The 15,388-nt window shown below is 42.1% G+C and overlaps 1 protein-coding gene across 1 annotated transcript in view; it reads right to left on the reverse strand.

The window, feature by feature from the left end:
- The window catches only part of PTPN3 (protein tyrosine phosphatase non-receptor type 3), a 178,505-nt gene extending 163,878 nt beyond the window's left edge, over window positions 1-14,627 (reverse strand). The window contains exon 1 of the mRNA XM_069958242.1: window positions 14,262-14,627. The gene's annotated coding sequence lies outside the window, so the exon portion shown is untranslated. The remainder of the gene's footprint in view (window positions 1-14,261) is intronic.
- Between the last annotated feature and the right edge of the window lie 761 nt (window positions 14,628-15,388).

Genomic DNA, 15,388 nt, shown 5'->3' on the forward strand with positions numbered 1-15,388 from the left:
ATAATATCAGATAAAAGTCCTTATTGTGGGGCTCAACCGCAAAGATAAAAGATGCTTGATCATAATATGTGCGCAGAGATGAAAAGAAAAAAAAATACCTGGAGTTCCACTTTAACAATATGGTGTTATACTGAGAAAAAAGGCATTTAAAGGGGTACTCTGGCGGGGGGGCATTTTTTCCCTGGGACCGGGAAGGAGGTGGCTGAGGGAAACGACGCCCACTCACCTCTCCGGTTCCAGCGGCGGGTCCTGCATCGCGGCACTCCGGTCCCGGGTTCCCGGCCGCTTCCTGGTGTCTGACACGGGCCCGAGACGATACGTCTCAGGTCCTCTCAGCCAGTCAGTGACAGAGGCAGGATCTGAGCGGACTTGAAATGGATCCCGCCTCCATGACTGACTGGCTGAGCGGACCTGAGACGTCACGTCTCGGGCCTGCGTCAGACAACAGGAAGCGACCGGAGATCGGAGCGCCGCGATGCGGGACCCACCGCTTGAATTGGGGGAGGTGAGCGGACGTAGTTTCCCTCAGCCACCTCCTTACTGGTCCCAGGGAAAAAAGTCCCCCCCGCTGGAGTACCCCTTTAAAGAGCACTGTAATTAAAATCAAAATTTACCTAAAGAGGTATTCTGTAAAGTTTTTTGTTGTTTTTTTATTTTTTAACTGTTGCTTGGGGTACACTAAAGACAAACAAAAATCACTTACTTATCTATGTCGCTTCCTTGGGGCTCCCCTTGTGATTTCATACAGCCCTCCGCTGAACATTCTTGTTGCTGTTTCTGGGACGGACTCTTCAGTGACAACCTGCTCAGCCAATCACTAACTGAGGTGGGGAAAGTAGCTGTATAGCTTGGGCCTCTAACTTCAGTTACTGGTAAAACCTTGTGCACTACACTTAATTACATTTAATTTTACATGTATAATGACTGTTAACCTAACAGCTTTGTCACTCCCTCTAGCCTTGTCACACATGCAACATGCGCAGGTTATGTTAGGACAAGTAAACCTGGCCTGACTGCAAGAGTAGGCAAAGAGATGCACCAGAACAATTGTTGTAACGGACACTAGAAAGAACAATCTAAAATGCATCTACCCTTTTTAAAAAGATTTTAGGAATATCTTAAATCAATTAGGACGTAAATGTCAAACAAAACAACTGAAATGCATTTCATATGTTAATATTTAGAACTCTGTGATCTCTTTTTTTTTTGCTTTCAATCATGTTATGATATTAGTTAAAAATGTGTGTATAGCAAATGAGCAGTAATTACTTAAATAAGAATACCTGCGATGGAAAAGATGGATACAGGCTAAAACATGGATACATATATCCATGTTTTCCAGGCAGTCCTCGGGATGTATCAATCTATGGAGCAGGCAGACAGCGGGATTCAAAAGCCGATTGTTAGACTTGGTACAAACCTTAATAAAGCTGGCATCGCTTATTTCTAATCATAATCTCTATTTTTGTCCATCAGCTGCCTTTTTCCCACTAAAATCCTGTAGTGTGAACATAGCCTAAGGCCATGTTCCATTACTGTATATTTTCAATATATAATGGCAGATTGCAACACTGGCCGCTATTTATTCAAATATGAAATAAAATAAGTTTCTGTGTAACAACAGCCACATTGTATACAGAATGTATACACTGCAGCCACACATAAAACACGTCTATTTTGTGCGGCCACTGTTCAGTGAACAGCGGCCTCACAAAATAGCCCGGCCGTAGTTTACATTGTGTGCTATGGTTAATTGAAACGCGGGCAAATGCGCTCCACTGCAGTACCGGCCTGGTGAACATCAAAGATAGTGGTCGCTGTGTAATATGGCCATGTCACATAGCGGCCACTGTTTTTACAGTGTTTGAACTCGGCCTAGGGGTGATTTCTTGGGCAGATACAACTGCACACATTTTACAACTAATTGCTGCAGTTTTGGAATATATGATGAAAAATATCAACTGCAACAGGCAGCACCTTGCTAACCTTGGTCAATACAACAATGGAGTTGGTGCACCTCTATTTTGTATCTTGTCTCATCCTCCGAAGAATGAAACACAGCAAAACCAGATGCCCTATGTCAAACCTGTTTGGGGAGTGGAGTCTGCATCCTCAACCTCATCTCTAGACAGAGTAATGGCCAAGCTTGCATTCTGTCAGTCAGCCCATGAAGTACTCTCTTAGAGTAATGGCCAAAAGGAAATATGTAAAATGACCCGAATGTACATAGAAGACAAATTATTTATTGCATGCCTCTCACAACACCTCCAGCAAGAGCTAAAATTATGTCTGAACTCAAAGCAGACTTTCAGGTCCTAGATGTCTATATAGAAGTTATTTAAAAAAAATTCTACAGATTCTACAATATCTAAAGTTAAACAATAGGGCTGAGTTGACAAAACAATTTTCTACAGCCGTTATTTGATGCTTAAAATAACGCCAGTTCTTTTGAGTACCAAACAATGGCCGTGGTTTCACATGTTCCAACGGTCGTCATTGCAAAAAAAGGCCGCTGGAATATTATTCTAGTTCTGAGTCAAAGATGACCCTTTTAGTTGTGTCTTTAATAGGTCCATTGATTTTAATACAAAGGACAGTAAAATAAATGAAAAAGACAGTGAAATAAAAGTACTATGTGCAAACAACTTAATATAACGGTCGCCATTTGTGCAATGGTGGTCGCCAGATAATGACACAAATATTAATTTGATGGTCGCTGCGAACAGCAGCCATTATTTTATACACTGTGTTAACCAATGGATGTTGTTTTCATAGACTTCAATGAAAATCAATGAACAATTAAAACAATTTCCGTTATTTTAATTCAAATAGCGCCCGTTATCTTAGAGCAGGTAAACATGGGCTAAAGCTGTATTGATGATCTTTATTGACATGCAGACAATTTGCTTGGCTCCTGAAATCAATCATAGAAACAGTTGTCCATCCCAATTTAGTGACTAATTACTAAGTATTTTGACATAGTCCTTACAGCCTCAGACACAGACAGTCTACCAGAAGATATTAATGTGAAACCTCATTACTTTTTAATCAAGAAGCCTATAATGAAAACCTAAGAAATAACTAGTTTACAAGCTACAACGGCCACTATGGGAATCATGGACAGGTCATGTATATAGTTTAAGGGCAAGGGGTGCATAGACATCGCTAACAATGCCTGGGCAGCCCTTGCTAAAGGGCTAAAGGACTAAGCTCAGTAAGAGCCCATCTAGCAGATCGGCTCTCGCTTATAGAAGGCATTGGGCCGTTTAATACTACCCATACTTCTGAATCACATATAAAACCTCTGGCACAATTACATGTGCTAGATTAGTGCCACAGAAACGCCTCAATGACACTCAGAAAAAAGCATTTCTGGAGGAAATAAAGAAACAGACATTCATTACAATGGTACCAACCTAATCTGTGTGTGCATGCCTGTGTAAGCATGCAACAGGTTTTATGTGTGATTCAAAGGAGACAGTTACATGCTGCCCAGAAGTCTATGAAGAGGGTAGGGAAGGAGGGAGGAAGTGCAGAAGGAGAAACTCAGAGAAAACTGCTTTTATTCTAAGTCATATCCAAATCCTTAAATAAACATGAAAGTTCAAGCCATTAATAGCTTTTTCAATGAATAGCGGCCGCACAAAATGGACTTGTCAGTTTTTACTGTGGCCGCTAGCGATCCCGGCAGAAGTGTATACTATGGGGGACATTTATAAATGTGGCCGCAGCTCCGGAGCTCAGGGGATTTATGTAGAGGCACATTGCCGGAGCCAGTCTGTGCGGAAATTTTGAAACCTACGCCAGCTCAGAGCGAATATTTTCACGCCGATTTGCCCCATCTGCGCCTAAAAAAGGCATTTACGCCTTTTCATACATGACCCCTTTGTGTATACACTCTGGCCAGAAACCCATTCATTTTCAATGCAATGGGTTTTTTGTTTTAATCACTGCCGTTGTTTCAATTTGCAACAATAGCCGTGATTAGTACTAAAAATATGTTGTGTTAACATAGCCTAAAAGTGAATTCTAATTTTCTCAAAAATTAGACTGCAGCCTGCTAGGGCTGAAAAGTAACAAACTGCACAAAAACCTACTTCACCCATTTTGGGTGCATCGACACTTCATTTGACTCTAGTGTTTAGTTACAGACTTTGATGACACGCTGTCCCTGCTCTGCCAATGATGTTCCAATGTCATTACTAGAGTGGGGAATTTGTTATTTTACAACCCTAGCAGGTTGCAGTTTGGTTTTTAAATAAATTGAGAAGAAAGGATATGCAAAATAGCTCTCACACCTCTTAAGACGGGGCCATTCAGAGGAGCACATGAGTGCCGGGCAGCGCTCGCCTACTCCTCGTTCCCCTCTCCCTGCCGGCACTATTACAACTTGTTGAAAGACAACGATCAGCTGACAATGTGCATGTTGGCTGGCTGATCGTTGCCTTCTATTACACTAAGCGATTATCGGCCGTAACGATTGGTATCAGCTGAATACGGCTGATAATAGATTTGTGTAAAAGGGCCTTTAGGCAAATTGATGTCCCTTCAAGCCAGTGTTTAACTTTAACTAGGAGTCTTAGAACATTGACTGGGGATCTATGTCAAGCCAAACAATCTCCCCAAAAGGAAACAGTTGCCATCTGCTGTTTCGGGGTTGCAAGTAGCTATAAAACTTATTCGCTACCAAATCTCTGAATACAGCCAAAACATCTTTTTTAACTCCTTATGTGAAGCCAGGAAAAGATCATTTCACCCACAAATATTATGGAACACTGTTGGACAGCTTCTACAGCAAGGAGACACATGGTAACTTTCATATATTTGACTTCGATAACATAGAAAAATGATCTTATACTAACATTTTCCATAATCAGAACCTCACACTCCCGCCTCCAAGACTTTGTTCGTGCTGCACCAGTTCTCTGGAATGCTTTACCCAAAGACATTAGACTCATTCCCAACACACAGTTTCAAGCATGCCCTGAAGACTCATCTCTTCAGGCACACTTATAACATTCCCTAAATTAGTCTTCCCTTCTGCCGTGCCCTCAGCTTTTACTGTATATCTCCAATGGTTCCATGAACTTTTAACCTCAGAGACTGGTGGGTGACTGGCTCTTCCCACACTCATAGGCACTTTCTGATGTACAATGGCCGGACCATCTGCAAATGAGGCTCTTACTGCATTTTGTGTCATCCCCAGTCCACCTGTAAGCTCTTGCCAACAGGTTTCGCTCTTTTTGTATCTTTACTTTAATTGTTTAACCCTGTAATGTGTAAATGTAACCCCTGTATTAATATTATTATCCCCTGTTCCTGCTTCCAAATGTTGCACAACTATTCACAATTCAGATGCACAGCGCAGAAACAAGATTTGGAGAGTGAGACCTGTCTGTTAATCTTTGCCTCTTTATACCAGAGAATAAAAACACTTTTCTAGCTCATGGAAGCACAGACAGGTATATGTACTATGTGTCTCCTTGCACAACAAGTGGTCTAACAGTGTGAGCAGTTTGGAACGTGAACTGCAACTTACAGATTCCCTTTAATCCATGTTAAAAGGGATGGATCTTCAAGTATAAGAGCCCTCTGTCTGATTAGCCTCCTTAAAGTGAGATTACCTCTTCCCCTCTCTGCACAAGTCACAAACCAAACCTAGAAGACATTTCCATGTCTATGGCCCAGCCCTATTGTACTGGTTCCTATGTCCATGGGGCTGTTGTAAAACATCTCTCTAAATGCGATACAGAAAGCTCAGGCAATATGATTGTCCCCATGACAAAAAAACCTGACATATCAGAAACTATAAACAGATTAAAAAAGAACATTTTTCAGTGTCAGGCTCTAATCACCAATATAAATTCAAGGTGGTAGATTAAAAATGTTATGGGGTACTACCTTTCCCACATTTATGGAGATGAAAATGTTTACACCTCAAAAAATGAATAAATAATTATGGTCTAAGTCATCCAGACTTGGTAAAACATTATTATTTAGCAAACCCGGCACCTCTAGTGACTAGTCGCAAAAACATTTCTGTACTGAGATAAATGAATGTGAAATAATAGTGTTGAGCTTTTAACAAGCTATTTGTCTATCGAGCCCCACAAGGTATTTAGCCCAACATCGAGCATCCACACGCTTGATCAAGTACCATGCACAACTAAGCATTCTTGCTCAAAACTATCGAACAAGTAGCCGTTCCATCAATACAAACTGATATTTTTCTTTGGTTGAAATCTAAAGATTGATTGTTAATATTTTGTATTCCCTCTTATCTTCACTTGTTCTAAGGGATTGATTAAAAAATGTATGTAAACCCATCCCCCCCACATACAGCTGTTGTGCTATTTCAGGTGTACATGCACAAGCCTTCAGATGGTAGATGGACAACAACTATTGTATTGGTGACTTTACGGATCTGTTTAATGGTGCGTTGACATGTACAGGATCCGCAGATTTGATGGTGCCGATCCAATATCAATTTAACTGCAGATCTGCACCTTTAAATCTGCCGCGGATCCTGTACGTGTTAACAAACCCTTAAGAATTAAGAAGAAATAAAATGCCAGATGGCATGACATTTAGTAATAGATTAGATTTACCCCCTCTTATATGCTTTGAAGTTGATATCTACAGATGTGTCTAAATCCCATTTGAGAGTCTGTATTAACATTCATCCACCATACCCTTTAATATTTATGCCATATTATCTCTTTGCCTCTAAATAATTGTTTTTCTTTTTCTTTTTTTCTTTAATGACAACTAAGGAAAAAGAAGGTACAAATGTCATCTCTCTAAGAAAGTGGCAGAATATGGCAACTAGGACAGCCAAAAACCTAATAAATAGCTGTATTTCGGTATGTACCATTTGTTACAAGAATTGTGGGAATGTGAAAACTGCTATAAAAATTTAGTGAGGTGTAACAAAGCATGTGGCTTTTACAAAAGAATATAGAAAACTCTGTTACTTTAAGCAATATTAGATTATCCCTTACTTAGACATTGTTAAATGCAACAATATAGGAAATGTTGAATTATTACTGCATAAATAGGCCAATCTGCCTAGTTTAGGAAAGTCAGAAGTGTAGAGGGGTAATGGAGGTCCCTATAAGCAAAGACTGCTGTCCTAACTCTACCTATGCACATAGTATAGAGACAATGGTACCGCTATCAGCAATCAATAACGTTGCTTATTGTAAACAATACCTTGTACTGTGCCATCTTTAGGGTACGTTCATACGTAACGAGTTTGCAGCGGATTTCACACTGTGCATATCGCTGCAATACTCATCACCATTAGAGTCTATAGCCCTGCATTCTCGCAGCAGATTTTAATACCGCTGCAAGAATGTAATGGCAGCTTTCTTTGACTACTTTAATGCCATGTCGGTAAAAATATTAACAACACCATGCTTACCCACTGTCGTTCCTCCGACATTCTCCCATCAGCTTCTCCAGTCTCAACTCACTGACAGCCCACTCAGCCAGTCACTGCGTTGTCCCGCTGCAGCCAATGATTGGCTGAGCGGATTGTCAGTGAGCTGGGACGCACCCTACTGTTATTGCAAGAAAATACCTTTCTCTTCTGAGTTTGCTTTGTGTCTCTAACGCCGCACTTTTTGTAATATAAATCAGACTCTGATACTAGGGAAGCCGATTTGTTCCTATACATAATATTTCCTGTATTTAAATCCATGATGTCACCTAAGCAAATATTGTTGTGGGTACTGTAAACAGAGTTTGCTTAGGCAGTTTACACCCCATCACTAAGAATGAAACAAGCTTAAGAGAATACCATCACGTAAGACTTGGATGTAACCATTTTTCGACCTCAGCTGTCACATTACATTTGCAGTGGCCGGCACTTAGTGTACAGGGATTTAATCTAAGCACTTATATCAAGAAATCCACAGCTATAGCTGTGATGGACCAGTGTGGAGTAGAGAGGTGACTATTCTTTGCCGCTGTCTGTTTTTGTTTGTGGTCAAACAGAATGCCCCAACCCCATACATAGGTTTACAACTGCTAACTGAACGCAACAAGGCTGTTGGTTTGAGTGTCAAACACCAGCAGCCGTATCATGTGTTCCTCCAGCCGATTTTGCATTACCAGCCGCCATAGGAACATTATTTTCCACTCAGAGAATCTGCTGAAATTCAATTAAAGGGGTACTCCAGCGAAAAGCTTTTTCCCAGTAATTGAAACACATTACAAAGTCACAGGGTTCAAGCCCTGTTAGGCCAGCCTCCCTTTTTCAGATGACTCGGGTTGCTCAGCTCTGATCGGCTGAACAAGATGTAAGGCTAGGTTCCCACTGCGTTTTTAGCATCCGTTTAACGGATCCGTTTTTTTTAACGGTCAAAAAAGTAGTGTTAACAGTACTTTATTGTGCGTAAAAAAAAAATGCATCCGTTTTGATCCTTTTTTTTTTATAATGGAAGTCAATGGAAAAACGGATCAAAAACTGATGCACACAAATGCATCAGTTTTTTGCAAAAAACTGATCCGTTAAACGGATGCTGAAAACGCAGTGAACCTAGCCTAAGCCATCTAACAGTTTTACTGAGTCAGTTAGACATCACAGGAGACAAAGTGCATCATGGGAAAGCCCAAACCAGGAAGTAAAGAAGAAAATGAAGACACCATTTGGAACTTCAGGGATCTGCAAAAAGCGGGAAATTTAAAAGGAGACAGACTCCAGAGAGATGGTAAACGTAAAAACTATATTTATGACTGTTATCCTTAATTGTGAGTTCCAAACTCTAAATATGCCATTCAGAATAAATCCCTAGGTGTACCAATCCTGCCTGCTCGCTCCTGTAACCGCACCTCCTCTTCCTTATTCCAGTTAAAATGCTCCATTAACCCGTTATCAAAAGGTGAGAGCAAGGTAACCTGCTGATATAGGTTATTAGGGCACGTTATACATTCATAAGTTCGGCTTTCTTGTCCTTTGTTCAAAGAATATGAATGATAACACAATTTTTCCCCCAACTCAGTGGTTGGCTAAAGCCATTTAAACTACCGGTACTGTGTTTTCTCTTTTTAACCCTTAGACGACCCAGGGCGTATAGTTACGCCATGGAAGTCTGTCCCCAGACGACCTAGGGCGTAATTGTACGCCCTGGGTGTTTCTCCCGCTATGAAGCGTGCTCCGGAGCGGAGCGCGCTTCATAGCAGGTGGGGGCCGGCTGCAATCAGCAGCCGGGACCTCACCGGTAATGACACGCTGCAGTATTAATCATTTATTGTTACATGTTCACACCACAGAATGATATCACTAGGGAGATGAGATGTCGGACAGTAAATTGTCAGAGGTGCTATATATATGCATGCAATAAAATACGTAGCATGCGCTATTAAAATACAATTTATATTCACTGGCATAGACTTCTTACTGAATGATGTGATTTCAAAACAAGGTTAGTCACTTTACAGGTCAAACAGCTAGAACATTAATGTTTAACAGAGTTACCAGTCACTGCATAGTAAATAGGCCGATGATTTTGTCTAGCTAACAATGTGATTTTTACTACATACTGTATAAAGTGCGGACCTGAAATCTTATTCAGTAAGAATGGAAATACCATTCCGAGCAGATCAGCTGTGACTGTTTTGTGGGAGTATAATGGGAGAGAGAGTGCAGAATGACAGAAGCAACCTCCTTAATTGTGTAAATAGATTCTTAGCACTGACATATGGCAGGGCCTAGACATGCATATTGTACAGCTTCTAGCATCTGTGCCTCCCTCAGCTCTTTTCCAGAAGGATCAACACATTCTTCTAAAAGATTCCTGTTTAATTATTGCACTCACATAGCGTCCAACAAACCTTTGATACCCGCCAGGGCATTCCATTTATTTCCCTATTATTTGTCACTTAACATATAAATAAACATTCTTATCTAACATGAGTTTATGTCATCAGTTTAGCGTCAATGTTCACGAGATGGAAATGCTGCGGACTCTAATACACAGCAGTGTACAGTAGCTGGCAATTGGAGGAGATTTAAACAAATCTCATCCACATTCATCAGAAATTTTCCACATTTACTGTGGTGCAGATTTTTTTTTATGTGGGGCATGGGAATTTCTTGCAAATTTTCATATATTTCATTCATTAGGAAGAATAAATCTTAAGTCACTTCCATGTGGACAGATTGTGCTTCACATTACCTGCAGCAAAATCCACAAGTGCGGATAATAAACAGTATATACTCACCTTATCAATTCTCTGGCACTCCCATAGAGATGTCCCCCTAGTCTCTGATCAGTCTTAGTTTACTGCCTCCAGCTATCATGTGCCATTACCAGGGGGTGCTAGGACATTGGCAAGGTGGGTGTACTGTTTAAAAGGAGGTGAACTATGCAAGGTACAACTTGTAGTTTAGCAGATGCATGCCATCCTGCAATCACTGTGCCCATCTTGAGTACAGCACACTCTATTGTATAATTTTTTACTGCTCAGCTTTATACCAGTATTAGAACACTCTTTTTGCCTATGTTAATTGATAAGTTGTCTCATGAAAACCCCCTCTGTTAAAGCATGAGGCATCCTATGTTGGTACCTTTCTGCTCTGGCTAATACAGGAAGTCTTCTAGAAGGGATCTGCTTATATGTCATAACAGGTCATATGGAAAGAAGTTCTCTTCATGACTCAACTCTCCTATGAGTTTGCACCATCTATTATTGAGCAAGAGAAGATGTACATTGCTAGGCTTTGTCCAGATCTGTAAAACAGTGCCAACACAAAACACAATGTACCCTGAAAATGAAATAACAGGCGTGGTGTACAGACAGTGGACCCATAGAGGGGTTACCCCACATTAGAGAAACACGGCTGCTTTCATCCAAAAACAGCAGCACTTGTCCTCAGTTTGGGCTTTGCAGCTGAGTTACATTAAAGTGATTTGAGTTTAACTGTTAGGGTGGGTTCACATTGAGGAATTCTCGCGGATAAACTCTGCCGAATTCCACCGGCTGTACGCGCTTACAGACGTGCGCCTTTCCGCCAGCTCCACAGACACCATTCTATGGGCCGGCTGATTCTGCATTCCGCCAAAAGAATTGACATGTCAGTTCTTTCGGCGGAATGTGGAATCAGCCTGCCCATAGAATGGTGTCTATGGAGCAGACGGAAAGGCGCACGTCCGTGAGCGCGTACAGCCGGCGGAGTTCGGCAGAGTTTATCCGCGAGAATTCCTTAATGTGAACCCACCCTAATACCAGACACAACCTGAGGACAAGAGTGGTGTTTTTTGTTTTTTTTAAGAAAGCAGCTATCTTTCTAATCCACTTTAAGGCCGGGTTGACACTATGTGAAACACCACCTGTTTTGTGACCATTGTTAGTGAAGATGCAGTAACGACCGGATGATCTTTATTTGTGCTGAATTAGGATGCCGGAGCCGCACTCTCCATTGTGTGACCTGTCAGGCTTGTGTGGCCGCTATTTATTGAATCCCTAGCGATCCCTGCCAGAGTCTATACTATGTGTGTACACTCCGGTCATAATTCCATAGAAGGCAGCACAACATAAATTTCCTATTAATCACTGCCGTTTTTGCAAATTGGCTGTGAATAATAGGAAACTTATGTTGTGCGAACATGGCCAAAAAGAGAAACTAGTGTCATGATTCTTTCAACTTTAACAGGCCGGACATGGTCAACTAGTGACACATTTAGCCCTCTTTTCCGATGTAAGTTTATTTTGCGGGACAGAAAAAATGTGGCTGAAAACAAGGTGAATGAGATATAGTGGAAAAAAAAAAAAACTCCTGAAGATGCTATTTATGCCCTCCATCTTGCAGAGAACCCCAAACCGATTAAAACCATGGTCTCTAGTCTTTCCCAGTGTTGCAAAACGTTTTGGCCCTGGTGACTACTTTAGCAAAGGAAAATAACGGGTGTGACAAACACGGTCTACTTGTCTTGTTGGGTCTGGAGAGGGGGGGGTTTCGCCCATCTGTCAGCTCTTCCACATGTGGCCTTAAGGAGGACCAAACAGTCTCCTGGCACATTGGTTATAAGAGAAAATTTCTCCAATCACAGAGGGGTTCAGGATCTCAGATATTTTCATTAGAAAATATTAAGATCTTGAAACACAAGAATACACAGGGAAATATTTCACATGGAAATGGAAAGTGTTCTTGTTCAAATTCTATACTAGGGAAGAGAGAATAGATATCATGACACCTTTCAGATGTGCTGGTGGTACCTCTTGAAGAGCTTAAAATCTACCTTGACAGGTCTTAGCGAGTCGGTTTGGTTATAAATCAGTCAAAGTATTTTGCTAAAATTAAGAGAAGCCCCAAAACACAGAAGTAGTGCAAATCTTTGCCCTACGGGTTATCTCTGTGTACTTCCAGTCCTAGTTTGGGGTAACTAATACTGATACACAATACTGGGCAGAATGCTGCTGCCTGAAAGTGGCCTTAGGGTACAAACACACACACCGTATACGCAGCAGATACGCAGCAAATACGCAGCAGATTTGATGGTGCAGATTTGATGCTGTGTTCAGTTATTTAGATCTAATCTGCTGCGTATTTGCTGCGTATCGCAGCAGTAAATACGCTGCGTATATGGTGTATGTGTTTATACCCTCATAATGTGTTAAGGTTCTTCTATTGATACCAGCAACATTATTTTCAGCCACCAGATACAAACAATAAGTGTTTCTATTCCCCACCAGCATTCAGAAAGCACAGCGCAGCCTTGACATAAGTGTTTACTACATGAGTTGTTTGAGTAAACTAATTACAAAACCAAGTATACCAACAACAAGAAATAAATATGGATGTGATCATGTGTGATACTGCTCAGTGGGAGATTGTAATCGCCAGTCACAGGCATGGAATACATATCCTACAGAATGATACAATTAGTCCTACAGAAGTAACAGCAATCTTCTCCCAGGTATTACAGTGATAACAAACCTTTAAGCTGATATTAGATAAGAAGACTAAAAACCTGATTTATACTCCTGTCAGGGTGTCTTCACATGTATATTAAATACAAAACTAGGATCACAGTTGGGAGGTCACACCAAGCCTCCCCCTTTTCAAATCCATTAAAGGGGTAATCCAGGATTAAAAAAAAAAAAAAAAACCTGTTACCTAATTCCTAAAACAGCACCACTTTTGTCTTCAGTTTGTATGTGGTATTGCAGTTTAGTTCTATTTAAGTAAATGGAGCTCAGGTTTTATACGACACGTATGTTTTGTTTGATTCTGAATAACACATTTAGTTGCCTTGTATTTAATCATTGCAATTAAAAACCTGAATGTGTGAACACACCCCAGCAGTTCTCCCAGCACTACAGCGACTGTAGACCTAGTGTCCAGTAAGCCCCATTATAAGCTGCCTGATAGATCTGGGATACTAGTAGAGGGTAGCTACAAAAGTGGGAAACATTTCTCTGTATTTTTTAAATAACTTTGTTTAGACCAGCAGACATTTTTTCAATCTATAAATTCAGCTCCTGGCGGCATCTGACACATCTCTACATAAACCAAATATTGCAGAGTATATTGAGTGATTGTTACAATCAGTTTTACTCCTAAACTGAGAGAATTGCTTGAAGTCTCCTGCCTATAGTCTCCATGTATGTCAGCCATAGGAGTAAGTGCTGTGTCACAGTATATAGATGACACATACATAAGGCACAGTACATTCCTGAAATCGGATAACTCCACTGGCAGCTCCCTTCCCCCTCTTACACACATTTCACAGTAAGAAACTCCTCAGGCTCAGGGTAAATATTGATGTTAGTTGCAACACTGAAAAACTAGTGTTGAGGAAAGCCAAGCTGTGTTAGCAGCCCCATACACGCCCACTGGCTTGTGTTAAAGGGCTAAGTCCATTCTCAGTGTGCACTGGGAGACCATGTCAGAGCCAAGTTCAGCATGCTCTGCCAGTGCTATGGAGTGCTGCAGCCTGTGACAGCTGAGATGCAGGTGTGGTGAGGGGTGCCAGGCCTGCACATACCTGCCCTTCTATCCAGGGTGGCATCTCACATGCAGACAGATCAGGAACAGCTCAGGACTCTCTGTAAAGTTGTCATTCCCTCCCTCCAGAGCCCAGCTCTCGGAGATCAGCCGATCCTCACCTAGGAGCCTGCTACAGACGACTCTCCTCTACTGCACACGATGGGAAGCTAGTAAACTTGGCCCAGCACTCCCGGGGAGTTCCCTACAGAATACTGACAGCTCCATAGGAAACAATGCACACACGACGCCTCACTGCAGTGCTTACCTGCACCATCCAGATCCTCCTCCAGTGCTGATCTCCTCACTCCCCGACCAGTCCTTCCCTCTACTCCAGGGAGAGCCCACGGACAGATCCCACTGCCTGCACCGTGGCCACGGTCCCGGGATCGTCCTGACAAAGGGAAGCAGGTGGTGCTGTTCTGTGATCCAGGAAGCGGAGCCCTAGCCGTGCACTGTCCCACTCCCAGCAGCAGCAGCAGCCGCCTCCTCCTCTTGTCCTCCCCCAGTCCTCTTGTCAGTACAAGGCGAGGGCTCCACCTCTCACACAGGCTATGTATATTTTATAACCATTGATCAGAATCCGAGTGACTGAGGTGTCCCCTGGAGGAGGCTCTCTCATAGCTCCTGCTCGCCTAAGCCCTCCTCTATGTGTGTGCATGACATCAGCTGGATCCTCCCCTGAGTCCCTTCCAAAAGCAGATCCTGGCCATCAGCTCTAGGGAATGGTAGTGCACTCCACACCAGGTTATGTCCCTGTTATACCTACTGTCCCACAATGGCAGGAAACCTGGGGACAGTGGTAAAACAGTCAAACTTTTCTTGTTATTTATGGTTTAAAATAATAAAACTACTAGTTGTTGTTATTATTATTTCTAGTTATTATTATTATTATGCTACGCCACAACCCTGTTCTTTTATAGATGGGATTTCTGTCTGGCTGATAACAGAGAGCAATCATAGTACAATGTTAACTCCAACTGACATTATAAGGCAGGGGCAGGGGCCATTACACAGGGGGCCAGTTCCCTCAGACCGGTGGAGAGACAGACTATATGCTGGGGCACTGGGAGCTGTTGCAGCTGGAGGATGGTGCCAATGGCTGCCACGCCAAGACACTGTCTCTGCCCATGAGGAGGGGGTGTAGGATCATACTGTTCATCTGTCTCTGGTCCATAGCAGGAGCATTGAGGGTGGCTTAGGATGGTGGAGTTGTTGTTCTACCACAGCCACGCAGGAGCATGCTGGGAGTTGTAGTTCTGTCACACATGAGCACGAACACACACGCTCCATTAATACACACACACGCACTCACTCCACTAACACACAGATACATACATATACATATACCCACCAAGCAGTAACAGTGAAGGATGACACTACATCTCTGCTAAT

This window comes from Dendropsophus ebraccatus, chromosome 2, assembly GCF_027789765.1.
Source record: "Dendropsophus ebraccatus isolate aDenEbr1 chromosome 2, aDenEbr1.pat, whole genome shotgun sequence".
In the NCBI taxonomy this organism is placed as follows: Eukaryota; Metazoa; Chordata; class Amphibia; order Anura; family Hylidae; genus Dendropsophus; species Dendropsophus ebraccatus.